This window comes from Callorhinus ursinus, unplaced genomic scaffold (genome assembly GCF_003265705.2).
Source record: "Callorhinus ursinus isolate GAN/ISIS: 27379988/994484 unplaced genomic scaffold, GSC_fseal_2.0 scaffold18, whole genome shotgun sequence".
NCBI lineage: Eukaryota > Metazoa > Chordata > Mammalia > Carnivora > Otariidae > Callorhinus > Callorhinus ursinus.
The window spans coordinates 31,412,553-31,432,155 of record NW_027397080.1 but is presented as its reverse complement, the minus strand read 5'-3'; the positions used below and the strand labels follow the sequence as shown (position 1 = coordinate 31,432,155).

Below are 19,603 nucleotides of genomic sequence, written 5' to 3'. Positions count from 1 at the left end.
GTTGACCACCCTGAAGTCACAGTGTCATGAGGAATCCCAGGGCACATGGGAGGCCATGTGTAGGTGTTCTGGCTGACAGCCCAGCTGGGCTCCCACTGACAACGAGCATCAACTGCCGGACCTGTGAGTGAAGAAGACTCTGGATGAGCTCAGCTTCCAAATAACCTGTCACTTCCAGCCATGGAATCTCCTAGCTAAAGGCCCAAGCTTGGTGGAGCAGAGATAAATCTTCCCAGTCTGAATTTCTGACCCACACAATCCATGATCATATTAAAATGACTGTCTTATGCTATTGTATTTTGGGGCTGTTTGTTACACAACATTAGAACTAGAACATGGGTGAATTTTCAGTTCATACAGACTCAGCCTCTGATGAGTGCCTAGGGGTTCCTTTTCCTATAGATGCTCTCCAGCTCTTTATCTGCTCCTTTGGCACAATTTTTTTGTCCTTTTGGATATATCTAGTTATCTGTGATAACTTCTACAATCCCTATAAAGGGAATCTCAGAAAACCTAAGTTGATATTCCGCAGGCTCAGAATGAATATTGCTGTCAGACTCAAGTTTTATTAGATTTGGAAGTAGTTAAAAACTATTTAAGCACACTCATCATCAGGGAACTGCAAATCAAAACCACAATGAGATATCACCTCACACCTGTCAGAAGGGCTAAAATCAAAAACACAAGAAACAACAGGTGTTGGTGAGGATGTGGAGAAAGGGGAACCTTCATGAACTATTGGTGGGAATGCAAACTGGTGCAGCCACTGTGGAAAACAGTGTGGAGGTTCCTCAAAAGGTTAAAAAAAGAACTACCATATGGTCCAGTAATTGCACTGCTGGATAATTCACCCAAAGAGTATGAGAACACTAATTCAAAAGGATACATGCACCCTTATGTTTACTGCATCATTATTTATAATAACCAAATTATGGAAGTAATCTAAGTGTCCATCAATAGATGAATGGGTAAAGAAGATATCTATATAGATATCTATATCAATCTATCTATCTATCTCTCATCTATCTATCTAACCAACGGAATATTACTCAGCCATTAAAAGAATGAAATCTTGCCATTTGCAACAACATGGGTGGAGCTAGAGAGTATTATGCTAAGTGAAATAAGTCAGTCAGAGAAAGACAAATACCATATGATTTCACTCGTGTGGAATTTAGGAAACAAAACAAAGAAGAAAAAAAGAGACAAACAAAGAAACAGACTCTTAACTACAGAGAACACACTGATGATCACCAGAGGGGAGGTGGGTGGGGGTGGTGGTGAGACAGGGGATGGGGACGAAGGAGGGCACTTATCGTGAGGAGCACCGGGTAATGCAGGGAAGGGTTGAATCACTACATTGTACGCCTGAAGCTAATATAACACTGTGTGTTAACTACACCGGAATTTAAAATAACAAAATAAATAAATAAAAACAAAACTACTTAAAATAGTTTTCCTTTCTTTCCATTAACAAACCCACACACCATCTCCAGGAGTCTCCCAGCCCACATGTAACGATTGGTTTAAGGAAACCAGTCTGTAGCCCCAGTGGACTGGTCCCACCATGAACACAGCACTAAAGCACCTTCCAAGAGAGAGAAGCAGTAGTCTCTGCTTTCCTAAAGATACAGAGAAATCAATAGTCCTTGTAGAGTTAAATGTCTCATTGAAAGGCAGGGCTTCGGGATGAGCTGAGCGCGGGGGCGGGTCCTACCAGGGGGAAGAGAGACCTACAGCTCACAAAGGAGCTATTAGCAGATGGGAAACTCACTGCGGTCTTGGCATTAACCCTAGAGCAGAACTTCTCTCACCCTCCAGCCCTGCTCTCCCTGAGCTTCCATCCTTAAGCCCTGTGTAGCCAGCACCATTATACACGGACTCTCCTAGGACTTTTTTTTTTAATTGTCAGGGGGAAAAAATGGCAAAAATGAGTTCAAATTTGACCGTTCTTGTGGGCTGTCAGGCTGTATTTCTTTCTCTCTCTGTTGTCCCGGTCCTTTACTGCCAAGTAGCATGTGGGAGGATTTTGTCAGCGTGACACAAATCATCAGAACTTTGCCCAGTTCTTAAGAGGTTCCATTATGGCACGCAGTGGCTGGACTAGCCTTTTCCATTAGGGCCTCTCCCTGCAGACTGCACCCCTGAGCGGGCCTCTCTCCCGCATCGCAGGGTGTCTGGATCCAGAGGAGCTCCTATGGTACCCGTGGCCTCGGGCACATTTGTGTGATCCGGAGGCAAAGGCAGAGATCAAGGAAGCAGAAGGATGAATTAATTCCTTCTTTCCTTCTTTCCTTCTTTCCTTCTTCCTTCCTTTCTTCCTTCCTTCCTTCCTTCCTTAAGTTACTAGTTTTTTCTTAAACATTTTTATTCATTTATTTGAGAGAGAGAAAGCATGAGCAGGGGAAGGGGCAGAGGGAGAGGAAGAAGCAGACTCCCCGCTGAGCAGGGAGCCCAACGTGGGGCTTGACCCCAGGACCCCGGGACCATGACCTGAGCCGAAGGCAGACGCTTAACGACTGAGCCACCCAGGAGCCCCTAAAAATAAAATTAAAAAAAAATAAAAATAGAGCCTCTCTCCCAGGCTTTCCCCACTACTGCACTTGATTAACAGTGCAAGAAAAATGCCAACAAAACAAACCGCAAGACAATCTTTTTTAGAAAGTTCTCTGAAAATCTCTCCCACATCCTTTTTGATCTCAGCTTCTTTGCATACCGCCTTTCACTCTCTGGCCTTGACTGACTCCGGCCAACTAGAATCAGGTTTTCCTCTCCCTCAAAGCCTTTTCAAGTAGACATCTGAATGTCCACCCTCCTCCCAACGGCCATGCAGGCAGAGGGTTCTTCTGTCCTCAAGACCAAATTTGGGACTATGGCTCACAAATCTTTAAGAAGTAGATCCTGTTTGATGTGGTAATACCACTTCAAAGAATTCATCCCAAGGAGATTATCAGAAAATTTGCAAATATGTACTTGCCAAGATGTTTCTAGCAGCATGCAAATGATGAGGTCTATTGGCTATTGACCTAGAAAGATGCTCACAACATAGTGTCAAAAAAAAAAAAAATCACATTATGGGGGCACCTAGATAGCTCAGTCAGTTAAGCGTCCAATTCTTGGTTTCGGTTCAGGTCATGATCTCAGAGTCGTAGATTGAGCCCGGTGTCAGGCTTGTGCTCAGTGGGGAGTCTGCTTGAGATTCTCTCTCTCTCTCTCTCTCTCTCTCTCTCTCTCGTTCCCCCTGCCCCTCCCCCTGCACTCTCTCACACTGAAATAAATTAATAAATCTTTTTTTAAATCATATTACGTATACCTTAAAAAGTTACACATAGGGGCACCTGGGTGGCTTAGTTGGTTAAGCATCTGCCTTCAGCTCAGGTCATAATCTCGGGGTCCTGGGATCGAGCCCCATGTTGGGCTCCCTGCACAATGGGGAGCCTGCTTCTCCCTCTCCCTCTGCCCCTCCCCACTGCTCGTGCTCTCTTTCTTTCTCTGCTCTCTCTCAAATAAATAAATAAAATCTTTTTTAAAAAATTACACATATACCTACCTCAGTGCAAAGCTTGTGGAATTAGCCTGCTGGCCTTCCTGCCAGGTGCCAAAGGATGAGCTGCAGTTGGGAGGCACACGTTGATCTGAAACTATTAACAAAGGAAAGACCAGAGCGTGCAGGGACTCCTCAGGACCATAGGAACACTCCCCGAGAATGGATTTGAATTGTAGAGTTCACGTCCCTTTAGTCTTACCCTTTGAGAATGTTAAAATTATGTGTTTGGTGAATGAACATTGAACCTAGCTCTCACAGTGCCCTGAACCCCGTACAAACATGAACTCATTCATCCTCCTGACAGCCCCCGAGCCCTCCAGGATGAGGTCACAGCCAGAGCGAGGTGAAGGACGGGGCTCATTCTCCCAGCAAGGATGGAGCACAGTTGGGCCTCAGAAACTTTTTCTTGACCCGCCGCTCTGCTGGCCCCTGAAACGCCAGGTCTAGGAATGATGACGGCCAGGCTGATGGGAAACAGCTCATTTAGAGAACAACACAGAGAATGTGGGAAATTGGATGTTTGGTGCCATTTTGCTGAATCTTCTGTGTGAGTCCAGAAATGGGTGTCTAGGGACCATGTGTCTGATTTTGCTCCCGTGAGATGTCCAGTGACCAGTGCCTCCAATTTTTCCTTCTGGGCGACCCATGGTACTGGCAAAGCCCTACTTACCTGTGAGGCAAGAAAGCACGTGGGAGAACCTCACGTCTGGGAACTGGTCTCAGGAGCAGGAAGCTGACCCCACGGGAGAAGTGGCCATTTAAGAGTAAAATCAGCTATGATACAGGTGAAATCCTATTTCAGTGGACACCAGCAGCTTGCCTAAGGTCTTCTGTTCTTAAAAACTATTGATTTTGGGGTGCCTGGGTGGCTCAGTTGGTGAAGCGTCTGCCTTCAGCTCAGGTCATGATCTCAGGGTCCTGGGATTGAACCCCGCATCGGGCTCCCTGTTCAGCGGGGAGTCTGCTTCTCTCTCTCCCTCTGCCACTCCCTCTGCTTGTGCTCTCTCCCCTGCCCTCTCTGTCAAATAAATAAGTAAAATATTTAAAAAACTATTGATTTTATCAGATAGTGGGGCTATGGTTGAGATTTATGAATCTTGACTTTCTATTTAAACTTCTTCATGATAATGTGTTACAACAAGATTTGACCTGCAGCAAATTAATAAAAGAATACTTAGCTAACATTTGCATTTTTAAAAAATTCTGTGAGCATTGCAGAGCAAATAGGTCTGCAAGCAAGAAGCGAAGATGTGGCTTACAGATTAACAATTACCTTTGTTCTTTTTTTCTCCCTCTCCCTCCTTACTTCAACAATTATCTTTGTTCTGACAACCTTTCCAAAACCAGTTCTCTAAAACCTTTCAATAATTCTGAAATTCGTTTAGGAAGATGTTCAAATAGCCAGAAAGCTGAAAGACACAAAAATGCGGGAAAGTAATGTTTCCAAGTTCCACCTTCAACAACCAATGTATGAAAAAACCTTAATTCCTCTCTCCAAACCTTCGTCACATCTACAAAAGTATATCCTAACTTTTATTTCTTCCTCATTCCAAAAAAGGAGGTGTATGTTTGGATGCAAATCTTCTTCTTTCAGTAAGTGGTATCCCACTCTGCTGCCTTCCTTAGGATAAGGTGAGTAATGAAACTCCCTGGCCCTTCTATAGGTGTACCTTGCTGGAACATCCTCTCCTTCTCTATAGGCGACTTGTACGCGGGGCACCTGCTCTGTGCCAGGTGCTGCTTGGGCGACGGGCTCCCTCCACCATGAGCTGCTCAGAGGGCTCAAAGGTGCAGATGGAATCCAGCCAGTCTGGATCCTTCTGTGAAAAGAAAAGCAAGAGAAGGGAAGGAAGGCATGGATTATGTGTGTTTGATCAATAACTGACACAGGTAAGGATGAAATGAAAGAAAAACATTCTCTTTAAAATGAATCACGCAGCCCAATGCTCCAAAGAGCTAAGCTGGTGGTGTGCATCGTAGCTGGAGGCCACCCTGTGAGGGGCAGCCTCCCTTCCTGGTCCTCAGACACACCTGGGAGAGCGCAGACAGTGCTCCCGCACCTGCTCCTGGAGTCTCAGTGGTCAGACCTCCCAGGCCAACCTTCTGTGCTCGGCAGCACTGGCAGCCCGGGGCAGGAAAGAGGACCCTCCCCTCGGCTTCCCTATCATGATTTGCTCCTCGCCCTGTGCCTCTCAGCCCCAGGAAGTTGTCTGAGGCAATGACCTCATAGCCCTCGAATCCATGCCACATGCAGGTTGCGATCCGGTGGTGAAATTTACCGTTAATGGATCCAGATGCTTCTATGGGGTCTGTGCCACATTCACTGGGGGAAAACAATCACAAAAAGCAGAAACAAAGTCAACAGAATATGTGGGAAGGTTACAGGAAGAAGGGGTTTTCAGATCACTGAGAAATAGAGGGAAAGAAAATATGCCACTCTTCAGACGAGGAAATTGTTTTAAATCTTTTACTGACTTTTTTGGCCTCCTGGGTTTGTAAATATCAATATAAATGTCCAGATGTGTAACTTCTGTCCTCTTCATCACCTTTGTGAAGAAAGAAAATGCACCATCCAGTGCATCAGTTCAAATTGGCCCTACCTAGAAGGTCTGACCGGACTATGGTCCTCTTATTGCCATCCCCTTTGCTCTTAGGGAAGACAGTGGCTACAAGATGGGTGATCAGCACAAGAAATTCACAGCATAGATGCTCGTGGCAAAGGGGAGGTGAGGAACAACACAGAGCTGTTTTAGAATCAATAATTTGTCAGTTATTCATTTAAAGATAACTAACATTTGAAAAACAGTCTTTCATACTCAGAGCCAAACAAAGGTCAAATTGCTCAGTCCTCATTTCTTAATCAAGAATTGTTAAAGTTTGTTAAAGAATTTCATACTCTAACTGGGATGAAAGATCTGAATGTACATCATGGGATGCTCTCTCCATTTTTCAGTTAAATGCTAAAATTCAGAAGCAACCTTGTCTGTCTGTTTGTTTAAAGCAGAACTTAAGATAAATAACTCTCTGTTTCTGTCATCCAGACAAGCTAATGGGTGTGGGGGAGTGGCTGCTTTTTCCCCATTTTAGCTCATTCTGAAAACATTTTCCGAGGGAAAGGTCTCAAGTGCAGAGTTAAATTTTTTTCCTAGGCTTTACTTGAACCTTAGTATGTGAATGAAGCCCCAAAACTGTGATTTCACTTCATCTGTAATTGGATACTCGAGTTTTCGAGAGTGACATTGCAGATTAAGGGGGGACAGGTTGGTTATACAAGTAGAAGAAATGGAATGGAATCCCTACCTCACACCACACATAAACATCAGTTCTAGATGGGATCAATTAAAACCGAGGTAAAAATGTCATCAAATTAAGCCCTAAACCCAGATGACTTCACTGTTCACAGTAGTCTCTTATTACATGACTGAGCTCCATCCTACTTAGATTACTTTACCTGCCGTGTGGAACCTGGGTGGGAGGCAGGCTGCGGGGAGTCAGCAGCAGTGGTCCAGGCAAAAAGTACTGACGGCAGGAATTAGGATAGTGGCAGTTGGGATCGAAAGGTAGGACTGGATTCTGGAAACGTACACTGAGATTTGTTGATTAGTTAAATGCAGATGGTGAAAGAGACAGTGGAGGGATGCTAATCTCTTCTTGGCCTTGGGAGAGGAAGTGAGAAGGGCTGGTTTATGGAGGAAAACGATACCTTTTACTGAAGAAGCTGCCACGCTTTGAGGTGATCAGGTACCGTGCCACACGATATACACAATCTAATTGAATGTGTAATGTCACTGAAACCTCGGGAAAAATTTGTAATGCAGATGTTCTTATCTTAATTTTTTAAACAAGGAAACGAACCTAGCGAGAGGCTAAGTAACTATTCACCATCACAGTGAGGAGGGTCAGTCCAGTGCTGTGGAACCCCGAGCAAGTACCCTAAACCATTTTGGAATATCTCAAGTTTGAGATATCTGTGGGAATCCATGCAGACTTGCCCAGCAAATAATTCAGTGCATGAGTCTGAGCCCCGGGGTTTAGGTCGAGGGAAAGCATTCCAGGCAGAAGGAAGAGCAAGTTGAAACGCCTAAGGCAGGAAAGAGTTTCTCATTTCCTGTCCATGAGCATCTACTTTTTTTCTTCTGGTGAGTTGTACATAAACGTCAGACAGCTGAGTTATTGGGGAACAGCATCCCTAACTAGGCACCTCCTGTTTCATTCTCTGGCACTTGGGGGCATGTTAATATTTGAGGATAACAGACTCTGGCGACTAGCTCCACCATCTCAGACAAGTCCCGGAACTTCAGTCCTCCGTCTTCCCATCCATAGAAGAGGCCCCTTTCTCCCTTTGATCCGGGGCCAACCCTCTGCCGGGTGGTGTTTACTGCCCTCTTGTGGCAGAGGGCTCTTGTTCTTTCCAGTTGATTGACTTAAAAGCTTCTACTGGAATTTAAAAGAATCAAATGTTGCAAGAGTAAAGGCCTGCAGACATGTGTTACTACGTTTATATTTGAGTGTCATGCTTGCTGATAGCAAGAGAAAGGAGGGGGAGGAAGGAGAGGAAAGGAAAGAGGAAGTGAGGGAGGGAGGGAGAGAAAAGCAAAGAAAATTAAGAAGCCACCACCTTTTAGATTCCGAGCAAGAACCAAAGGGGCTCCAAACAAATGGTTACCTTTTTTCTCCTTGACTAGTACTCTCTGAATTTGGATTTGGAAAATGGACTTCATGTGTTTCGTTACCCATGTGTACCTTTCACAACAAAGATTAGGTGAAAGAATTTTTTGGCCCACAACTGCCGAAGTTAGAATTTTAAGGAGTTCTTAAAATTGAGATCTTAGGGTAATTTTTTCCCTAAATTCTATTAGAATCTATTTATTATCCATTTCAGTATATTTTAATTTTTATGGTTCTAATAGAAATTTGTTTTTTACAGTGGGTTTTTAAGGAATATGTCAAGTAAATATATATGTTGGCCAGTGTTAGCTTTTTTGGATGAAGCTGAAACAATGAATGAAAGTCCGTGAAATCAAGCAAAGCCCTGACTGTTCTGGGTTGTCGAGAAAGCAGGTTGCCCGGAAGAAAAGTTCGTGTAGGACTCAGCAAAGAAGACCGAGCCTGAGGTCAGCCCGGAACAGCATCCCAGGCGGAATCTGGAGCCAGTTCGGCCCTGTCTACATGGCGGCCTCATTCAAGTCAGACCTTGGGCAGGGAAGCAATCCTCTGAAATCAGCTTCTACAAATTATGCTGGAAATGTTGTGATTGAGATATTTGTAAAATCTGGAAGGGTTTTTCTATTTTAATTTTTTAAGTGTTCATTTTAATTTCAGTATAGTTATGTTAGTTATAGTTATGTATTCCAGCATTATATTAGGTTCAAGTGTACCACATTGTGAGTCAACAAGTCTATACCTTAGTGCTCATCACGACGAGTGCGCTCTTTAATCCCCATCCCCTATCTCACCTCCTCCCCTCTGGTGACCATCACTGTGTTCTCTATAGTTGAGTCTGTTTTCTTGGTTTGTCTCTCTCTCTCTTTTTCCCTTTGCTCATTTGTTTGGTTTCTTAAATCCCACATACAGTGAGATGATACGGCATTTGTCTTTCTCTGACTGATTTATTTCACTTAGCATCATACTCTCTAGCTCCATCCATGTTGCAGCAAATGGCAAGATTGCATTCTTTTTTATGGCTAATATTCCATTGTGTGTGTGTGTGTGTGTGTGTGTGTGTGTGTGTGTGTGTCACATCTTCTTTATTCATTCATGTAGATGGACACTTGGGCTGCTTCCATAGTCTGGCTATTGTAAATAAAGCTGCTATAAACATAGGGCTGCCTGTATCCCTTCGAATGAGTGTTTTTTGTATTCTTTAGCTGAATACCCAGTAGCACAATTACTCAATTGTAGGGTAGTTCTATTTTTAACTTTTTGAGGAACCTCCATACTGTTTAAATCTGGAAGGTTTTTAAACTTCCTAACTGTGTACCAACTCTAACTAATCCATACATGGATTATATGGCACAAATTGAAAAACCCAGGTCGATGAGCCTTGCCCCTTCCTCCCTTTCCTCCATGAGGATATCCATGGAGAATGTAATATGATAAAAGAGTATAAATGCAAAAGTAAATCTATTTAAAACACCTTCCTAGGTCAGTTACAGTTCAAATATGAATTACTTGATTCTCATACCACTGCTTCTTTCTTCAGTGCAGGTAGTCAAGAATTTACTAACTCCATAGGCAAAAACTGCCGGTATTGTCTAGAATCACCAAAAGTTTAATCAGACAGATAAACCTCTTTTTTCCTTGTAGTGTTCCTTAAGGTGAAATGTAAGGTTTCCCCCCCACACACTTCTGTTTTATTTTATTTTTTTAAGATTTTATTTATTTACTTAGAGAAAAAGAATGAGCAGGGGAGGGGCGGAGGGAGAGTGAGAATCTCAAGCAGACTCCATGCTAAGCTCCAAGAACCCTATGCAGGGCTTGACCCCATGACCCTGAAATCGTGACCTGAGCCGAAATCAAGAGTCCGAGATGCTTAACTGGCTGAGCCCCCCCAAGTGCCCCTCCCCCACAGTTTTAAAGGAGATGTTCAATATATTTAGGAAGCACTTATTAAGCACATACTGTATACTACATAGGACTTGAGGATTCAGAGATGAGTAAGCCACAGTTCCTGCCCTCAAGAGGTTTACAGCCAGGTAAGAGGAAGATGGATGGACGGACGCAGGGCGGTATGCAGACCGTGGGAGGCACAGGGATGAGGTGACATAGGAGGTCCAGGAACGAACCCTCCGGAGGGAGAGAGGGCTGTGTGGAGGGAGGTCAGACTCACGGAAGGGGGCTGCTTTGGCGGATGTTGAAGGAAGAGCAGGATTTTGTCAGGCAGGTAAGAGCATTTCATGCAGAGGGAAAAGCCTGTGGTCAAACCCAGTCATAGAACAGCATGGTATGCGCAGAGAACTGGCGATTCGATGGAAGACTGGCCTGGTGCTGGCTGGGATGGTGACCTGGGATTTTGAACTTCACCCTGGGGATGCTGGGAAGCCCTTGATCAAGGGTAGGCAGTACAGTGATGGGCCACATCTGTGCAGTTGGAGACATGCCTGAGGGTGTAAACTGGTTTGATGGTGAGGGTGAGGGTGAGGGACAGGGCCCTGGCGACCCCCAGGTTCCTTGCCTGGGAGTGTTTGGTGGCAGGACTCCTGGAACAAGAGAGAGAGAATGCTGGAGGAGGGGCCGTTTCGAGGGGATTACATAGTGAATTCAGCTTTGAAATCTAGCTTTCGTGTGGATTAGAGGTTTCATCTACTCCGTTAGTCCAGCCAGCCCTCTTCTGTGTGTCCATTTGTATCTACATACGTACATATGTTTCCATCTGTCTGTCTGTCTAGTTTTCAGTCTCCAGTTTTATCTGATGGTTTTGATGATCTTTGTCTGAATTAATTATTTCATTATGGGCTGTAAAATGATGGTGTTGCTGTTGTTTTCTGATATCACAATTTCCCTCCCTCCTGGTATTTGGTTGCTCTGAAATATGATATATATGGGACAGGCCTGGTAAGTGTTTGATTCCCTTCCTTTGATTGGGACCAGAAAATTTTAATTCAACACTTAGATTATCCTAGAAAAAACTTAGAAAAGATGAAAAGGTATTTTTTTCTTCTCCCATTAACACTGACGGGAAGATGCCCTGATCCACATCCCAGTGAAATATATGGATCATCTTCAATAGACGCTTCCTCTATTACAAAAGCCAAGTGAGCAGATGGTGGCTTTATTATTTTTTAAATGTATAAGGATTTCCTAATTGTCAACAAAAGTTATTTGTCTAATAAAAAAAGTTATAAAAATAAAGCTATGGCCTTAAGATGTGGCATATCTAAGCACAATTACACGCCACTTATGATCCTGGGGATTTGTTTGGATGCCAATCCCTAGAAATGTGGTCCCAAAGCCTGGATGGGCAGAGGGCTGAGCTGGAACTTCCAAGGGAGCAGGTGCAGAAAGAAAGGGAAATGTCTGGTGGGGAGGGAGGTCAGCGAGAGAAGGTGGCCCCGGAAGTGAGAGCAGACAAACTCTTAGCTGGCATGTGTTTTTCTTGAGTTTCTATTCTGTGCAATATGTCACGAAAAAAAGGTGTATTCTGCCAAGCTGGATAATTTTTAGAAACCTCTCCTGAGCACATAAGGAGGAGAGAAAGAAACCTAAGAACACAAGAGTATGAGTGCTTATGTGGCCAGTTCACTTGCTTTACCCTCTGGCCATCTCTGACTCTCGTCTGAATGCAGTCATTTGCTCATTCACGCGTTCACTGTACTTTTACTGAAGGCCTACTACATGCCGGGCACTGGGCGGGATGCGGGGGACAGAGTAGTCGACAGAACAGCCTCTCTCTGCCCTCATCGTGGTTTTTAAAGAATTATCTATTTTTTTCAAATTGAGGTAAAATATACATAACATAAAATTTACCATTGTAACCATTTTTTTTAAAGCTTTTATTTATTTATTTGACAGAGAGAGGGAGAGCACAAGCAGGGGGAATGGCAGGCAGAGGGAGAGGGAGAAGCAGTCTCCCCACTGAGCAGGGAGCACAATGCAAGGCTCGATCCGAGGACCCTGGGATCATGACCTGAGCCACCCAGGTGCCACATTGTAGCCATTTTTAAGTGCACAGGTTATAGGCACGAAGCACATTCACCCTGTGCAGCCCCCACCACCATCAGCCCCCGTCAGTTTTCTCATCTAGCAAAACTGAAACTCTGGGGGTGCCTGGGTGGCTCAGTTGGTTAAGCTACTGCCTTCGGCTTGGGTCATGATCCCAGGGTCCTGGGATGGAGCCCCGCATCGGGCTCCCTGCTCCGCCGGAAGCCTGCTTCTCCCTCTGCCACTCCTCCTGCTTGTGTTCCCTCTCTCGCTGTGTCTCTCTCTGTCAAATAAATAAATAAAATCTTAAAAACGAAACAAAATAAAACTGAAACTGGGTCCCCGTGAAACACTAAGACCCCCTTTCCCGGAGGAGGCTGCTGTGTAAGGCACTGCTTCTACCATCACCCTGTGGGTTTAAGCATATTCATTAACCTGTCTTCAGAAAGATTGAATAAGGGCGCCTGGGTGGCTCAGTTGGTTAAGCGACTGCCTTCGGCTCAGGTCATAATCCTGGAGTCCCTGGATCGAGTCCTGCATCGGGCTCCCTGCTCGGCGGAGAGTCTGCTTCTCCCTCTGACCCTCCCCCCTCTCATGCTCTCTCTCTATCTCATTCTCTCTCTCAAATAAATAAATAAAAATCTTTAAAAAAAAAAAAAAAGAAAGATTGAATACGGGATTAAAATGGCCCTTATAACAAGTACACAATTACTGTGTAAAATCTGAATGTGGAGTCCTTTTGCTACTTGGCCAGTATCTTCAACCTCCTTGTCCCTCTGACTTTTTGTGGCTCCCTCCTGGAAAACCTCAGCCTGGGAGCAGTTTGCCCCACCTCTCCTGAGCCATGGCAGGAACCTCCATCTGCCTGTACTGTATCTGCCCACAACCCTGCAGGGAGAGGGTTCTCCTGGGTCTTGGAGGCAATCCAAGCCTCCAATAAAACAGGTCCCACTCTCCCACCCTCCAGCCTCCCCTGCGCCCCCCCATACCTGCAGAGGATCCCAGAGAACCTTCTAGCAAGTACCCCTTCTGTTCTCCTCCATCAAGATCAGGAGACTACAAGCCTTTGCATTCATCTGGCCCCATCCTCCTATGAAACCGGTATCTTCCATCCTCCCTGTTCCCTATGCTCTGGCCCGTCCTCTGGGTCACCAGACACCAGCTTCTGGGACCCCCATTATAGACTCTCTCAAACACCTGCATCTCACCTTGTTTGAGTCTCTCCAATTAAAAGAGAACACAAGAGGGCGCCTGGGTGGCTCAGTCGGTTAAGCATCAGACTCTTGATCGGAGGTCAGGTCTTGATTTTAGGGTTGTGAGTTCAAGCCCTGCATTGGATTCCATGCTGGGCGTGGAGCCTACTTAGAGAAAGAGAGAAAGAGAATACAAATTAGAAGGAAGGGGGAAGATGTCAGCAGAGTAGGAAGACCCTAAGCTTGTCTCATCCCACAGACACAACTAGATAACTATCAAATCTTCCTAAGTACCCCAGAAATCAGCCTGAAGACTAGCAGAATGAACTCCACAACTAAAGGGAGAGAAGAGGCCACATCGCAGAAGGCAGGAAGTGCAGAGATGTGGTCTGGGGGCGAAACAGATCGTGGCTGCTGTGAAGAAGACAGAGCCCTTGTCATGGAAAAGGGTGTGAGAAAGTAACACACAGGGGAATGCACAAGGTACCATTTCCTTCCCCCCACCCCTCAGCTTAAACACAAAGTCACCTTCAGGAAGCAAGCAGCACGGACCCAGGCTGCCCAACTTGCTTACACCAGGTGCCACCCCATCCCCACTCTGGTGGGATTGTGCTTTTCAGTCACACTTGCCTCAGTCCTAGCAAGGAAGGCCCCTTCTTCAAAAGACCAGCACAAACTCCTGCCCGCACCACATCTCCTGGGCCAGAGAGTTCTACAGGGCCTCAGTTTTGGTGGAGGTGGTGTCAGGTCTCACTTCACAAGGAGACCAGAGCACACCTAGTTAAAACTCACCACACTCAGGCCAGGGACCAAATATTGCCCACAGCAGGCAAGGGCTCAGAGCCTCTGCAGATGACTCGCTTGAAGGATAGAGCAGTCAGAACACAACAGCAGAGCACACGCAGCACCCACCAGAGACACTCCCTGGACAGTACATGACCTCTTCTTCAAAAAACCATTACTCTCAGAAGCAGGACACATAAATGGCTTTTCTAACATAGGGAAGAAGGCAGAGACTTGGACAAAATGCCAAGATGGAGGAATTCATCCCAGATGAAAGAGCAAGATAAGACCACCGCCAGAGATCTGAGTGAAACAGATATAAGTAACATACCTGATGGAGAATTTAAAGCAACAATCATAAGGATGCTCTCTGGGCTTAAGAAAAGAAAAGAAGACATCAGGGAGACCCTTCTGCACAGATAAAACAGTTAAAAAAAAAAGAATCAGAGATGAAGAGCCCAGTAAACAAGATTGGAAACAGGCTTGATGTAATGAACAGCAGGCTGGAAGAAGGAGAGGAGTGAATTTGTGACACAGAAGATAAAGTAATGGAAAATAATGAAGTTCAACAACAGAGAGAGAAGAATTATGGATCATGAGAATAGACTTAGGGAACTCAGTGACTCCATCAAATGTAATAACATTCATGTCATAGGAGTCCCAGAAGAAGAAAAGAGGAAAAGGGGGCAGAGAACTTATTTGAAGGAATTATAGATGAAAACTTCCCTAACTGGGAAAAAGAAACAGACATCCAGATCCAGGAGGCACAGAGAAGACCCATCAAAATCAACAGAAGCCGACTGGCACCAAGACATATTGTAAGTAAGCTGGCAACATATAGTGATAAAGAGAACACCGGTTAGAACTGTGTGGGTCCACTTATATACGGATTTTTTTCCCATAAATACAGTACTATAAATGTATTTTCTGTTCCTTGTAATTTTCTTGACTTTTTATTTTCTCTGGCTTACTTTATTGTAGGAATGCAGCATATAATACACATAACATTTACTATATGTGTTAATTGACTGTGTTGTTATCCTTAAGGCTTCTGGACAATAGTAGATTGTTAGTAGTTAAGTTTTGGGGGAGTCCAAAATTATAGGCAGGTTTTTTTTTTTAAATTCTTAATTTTTTATTGGTTGAGGATCAGTACAGACGTTTCAATTTGTACACAATTCTTAACATACGTACCGAAAATCTAAAAAAAACATGTAGTTGTGATTCTTTTCTAAAAGTTATTCCAGTGACCTTCCAGCTTAAAATTTGGAGGCAAATTTTCCTTAACAGTATATCAAGTACCAAGATCTTCAAATGCTGATACACTGTTACATTAAGTCCCATTAATTCACAATTTAATATCATATATACTACATACTCAGATCCTCAATCTTGCACAGCACATTAACAGTTACTAGGAAAACCGGACTACAACGACCAAGATGTTACAGAGTGCACAAGAATTCGGACCGGGAGAGCCAAGATCTAGGAGTGGTTTTCTTTAGGAAACAATTCTACCAAAAACAACATGGGAATAGAAGTAATTTAAAATATTCAAGACATAGTAAATGCACGACCGACTCCAAATTGCCATTTAGTATGCTTGGTATTATAGGATATAAAAACTACCCCAGCTATGGAATGTTGAGCTGACACCCAAGACAATCAAAGCCTCCCACATTCAATATCCCACTATTTCCTGGTTGTACCAAAAAATAAACAACCAGCAAATGATTTCACCTCTTAAAAAAAAGCATTTACACTTAAAAAATGGGATGAGGTGGGATTCCCTCCTTCTTAAAAATGTTTCTAGAGCTACTAAAAAACTTGCATTTACAAAATAGTTGATAAAAATATTCCTCTGGATTGTACAAGAAGGGCGACAGGGACCGCTGATAAGACATGGTTTATGGTATTAATCAGACTTGGCTTCTTTCTCTCCTGCTTCATCGGAGGCTGGACTCTCCTCATTTTTAGTTTCTCCGTTTTCTGCAGGTAAGTCTTCTTTCGTTTCTTGGTTAGCCACTTCAGCCTGTTTTCCCTTTGCTCCCCTTTTCCCCTTTGTTTGCACTCTTTTGTCTGAAGATTTATCCTTTCCTGCCGCCTTTTTTGGCTTCGTTTCCACTTTTGCAGGAGCAGGTTTAGCTGACAACCTCGCCGACCTCCTCTTGGGCTCCTCCTTCGACGCCCCCTCGGCGGAGCTGACCTTCCTCTTGGGCATCGTGGCGGCGGGGCGGGCGCGTGCCGGGTGCCTGCGGGCCGCGGCGCGCCGAGACCCTTCGCGAAGCTGGGCTGCCTGGCCGCTACCGCTCCTCCCGCCGCCCGAGCTGCTGCGACCCCTATAGGCAGGTTTTTAACTGGGGGCACAGAGGGTTGGGTGCCCCTAAACTCCTACATTTTTCAAGAATCAACTGTACTCCCCCATCACTAGGTTTGCCAAAATCAGCAAATAAATATACAGAACTCCCAGGTAAATTTGAATTTCAGATAAACAACAGATAATTTTTAGTAAAAGCATGTTCCAAATGCTGCCTGGGGCATATTTATACTGAGAAATTATTGTTTCTCTGAAGATTGGATTTCATTGGGCATCCCCTGTTTTATGTGATTCTCTACCCAAGATCACGGGCAGCCCCTAGGTCTCACACCATCTCCTTTCTTTTGTCTGAATCTTGAAAAGTGTGAGTGCATTTGCTGTCACTCTCCATGACTTTCTCCGTCCCAGGGCTTGGCTTTCACAGTTAACACTCCCTCGCAAGGCCTTCCAGTAAGGTGACTGTCTTGTTGCTAAACCTAAAGTATGTTTTATTGTCACTTCCTGGCCTCTTGTTGACCTTGGCCATCCTGACTCTTCTTTCACCTACTGGATTCAGGAGACCCTACCCCGGCCTCTGCAAGACCACTTTCCCTGTCCCTCTCTCCCACCACCAACTTGGCCCTATGCCGGGCACCCCTAGGGTCCATGCTGACACTGAACCAGCTCCTTCCTGCCCCAGCATCTCCTGCAGGGCCTTGGCTCTGCCTACACACCATTCCCCCCAGCTGCCCAGGTCAGAAACCAGGAGCTGCACCCCAAAAGGCTCACCCTGACTCCTGCAGGAACCCCTTCATCTGGCTTGGAGTCCAGTCTTGCCTCTCATTAATCCATTTTCCTGACTATAACCAGGGAGCTCTTTCCCAAGTACAAATCTAATCAAATCCCTTCCCTGGTTCCGAAGTCAGTGTCCACAGTTTAAAATCCAAGCTTCCCAACATAGCCTATAAAATCTGGGTATGTGTTCCCTGCTGGCCCTGCAGCTTCCTTCATCTGCTCTCAGTCCCCAACCCTCACCTTCCCTCCCCTTTGCCTGGGCCCTTTGCTCCTTCTGGGAAACACACACTGGGAGTAGATAACTCCTCCTCACCCCCCCAAAGCCTTCCCTCCTCCCTCCACCCCTTCTTGAGCTGGCCTCCCACCACACAGAGCCCCACCTCCACCCCATCACAACAACTGTCTCCCTACCAGGCTGGGAGACCCCTTCCAACTACTTTCACAATGGTATTCCTGGCACACAGTAAGTCTTGGTGACACTATGTCTCTTCTCAGGTTGTACCGGTCAGTCTCCTGGACTCAAAGCCCTCAGGTGGGCAGTGGGTCCTTAATCTCTGTGCCCTCACATGGTGCCTGGTGCAGAGCACTGGAGGGATGCTAGTTCAGTGGAGGGGTGATCTGTATTTCAGAGTCAGCATCAGCCTCTTCAATGAATTTGTAAGAGACATATTTGAAAGGTTTCAATGACAATTCATTTGAGATACAGCTATCAGAATCTATATTGATAAAAAAAAAAGTAACGTTCATTTTTATGTAACTAAAATGTTGGGAGCAAGAAATCCCAAACTCTAAATCTTTCACATACCCTGGCACTAAAGTCTGCTTCCATGGTTTACAAAGAATGGCATGGTATTTCATGATTAGCATTTACGATTTGATGCTACCATAGTAATATGAAGGGTTTTAAAAAAAAAAAAAAAAAAGCTCTTTTCTTAGATATTCTTTTTTCTGTGAAAATGATAGCTTTGTGTTTTTATTATAGAGCCCTTTTTTAAAAAACATTGGTAATGACCAGTCTCCCCACCCCATCACACACAGACCACATATAATGCACCCAAACTGAGGTCCATGGGTACTTCTCACCCACAAATGGAAAGGTCTGCTCTGCACAGAAGTAAGACACCCACTTTAGCAGCCATATGCCCCTCATATCAAAAGTTTCCATCAGAATGATGCCTTCCTCCAGAAAAGAAAAGAAAAATTTGTTTCAGAAGTAACCTAAGCTTGCTTTTAAGCATTTAGAAAACTGTTTCCAATGTGTACACCCCTAAATATGCTCATTTATTTTTGTAAAAATACACACTCATTTCTATCAAACTTAACTATCAGATTCCTAAATTAATCCCCAAGGGGGATCGTATTAGTCTGTCTTGGTTTTCTTTCTTTGTTAACTGTCATTTAGGGGGAAAGTGACTCTTACCCCAAATTCCTTTGTTTTTCATTTATAAGTTTTATACGTTATAACAAAATATACCATGATAAAAGTATCATACAGTCTGAGTAATAAACACAGAATAAACTGGACTTCCTGTGTTTCTAATCTGGGACAAATGAGTTTAGTTGAGTTAGCGAGGGTGACCCAAGATGGTAGAGCATGACCAATCCTTTTGTGTATGTGGGTAATGGACCACAGAGAATTACACACCAGGTGCCCAAAGCTGAGAGGGAAAGCCACATTAGAATTTCTACCCCAGCCTTGATCTTGAAGTGGCACTGGAAATCCACAAGATTCAAAGAAAAATGAAGGTACTGGATCTTTTTAAATTAAAACAACAAATTTTTTCTGAGCACATATAATTAAATCATACACCAAAGTGTTAAAAAAAATGCATCCTTTAAAGAAGGGAGAAAAACAGAAATACCTATTATTACATTATATTTCTTTCAGGCAGTAATTTTCTTGGACTGTGGCTGAAGTTCAGATCCAAGTCAAAGATGATAGAATCACTGACTGACTCATCAGCAAATTATTCTTTTCTCCCCCAGAAAAATCATTTGGTAAAATTCAATACGCATTCATAATTTAAAAATAAAAACTAACCCTCTTCACAAGCCAGGAGCAGAAGGGAACTTAACCTGATGAAGTATATTTAAAAAAAAATTTCCTGAAAATATCCCCTATAAATAAGATGGAAAAGACTATTACATTGCCCTGCAAGACCCAGCACTAAGTCAAGCAGAAAAGACATAAAAAACAAAGGATTAGAAAAGGAAGAAACTATTATTATAACAAATAACATGATTGAACAGAAAACCCAAAAGAATCTACATACATTCTATCAGAAATAATAAAAAAGTTTAACAAGGAGACTGGCTATGAACTAATATAAGCAAATCAACTACATCTTT

At 44.1% G+C, this 19,603-nt stretch overlaps 1 long non-coding RNA gene and 1 pseudogene across 1 annotated transcript; both read right to left on the bottom strand.

Moving 5' to 3' along the window:
- Nucleotides 1-4,506: 4,506 nt before the first annotated feature.
- LOC112811802 (uncharacterized) lies at nt 4,507-13,534 on the bottom strand. The gene is made up of 3 exons (XR_003205140.2): nt 13,396-13,534; nt 5,218-5,367; nt 4,507-4,956 (listed from the first exon to the last, which is right to left on the bottom strand). It is a non-coding gene; the product is annotated as an uncharacterized lncRNA (long non-coding RNA).
- A 2,216-nt stretch (nt 13,535-15,750) lies between these two features.
- LOC112812311 (non-histone chromosomal protein HMG-14 pseudogene) lies at nt 15,751-16,496 on the bottom strand (annotated as a pseudogene).
- Nucleotides 16,497-19,603: the final 3,107 nt, after the last annotated feature.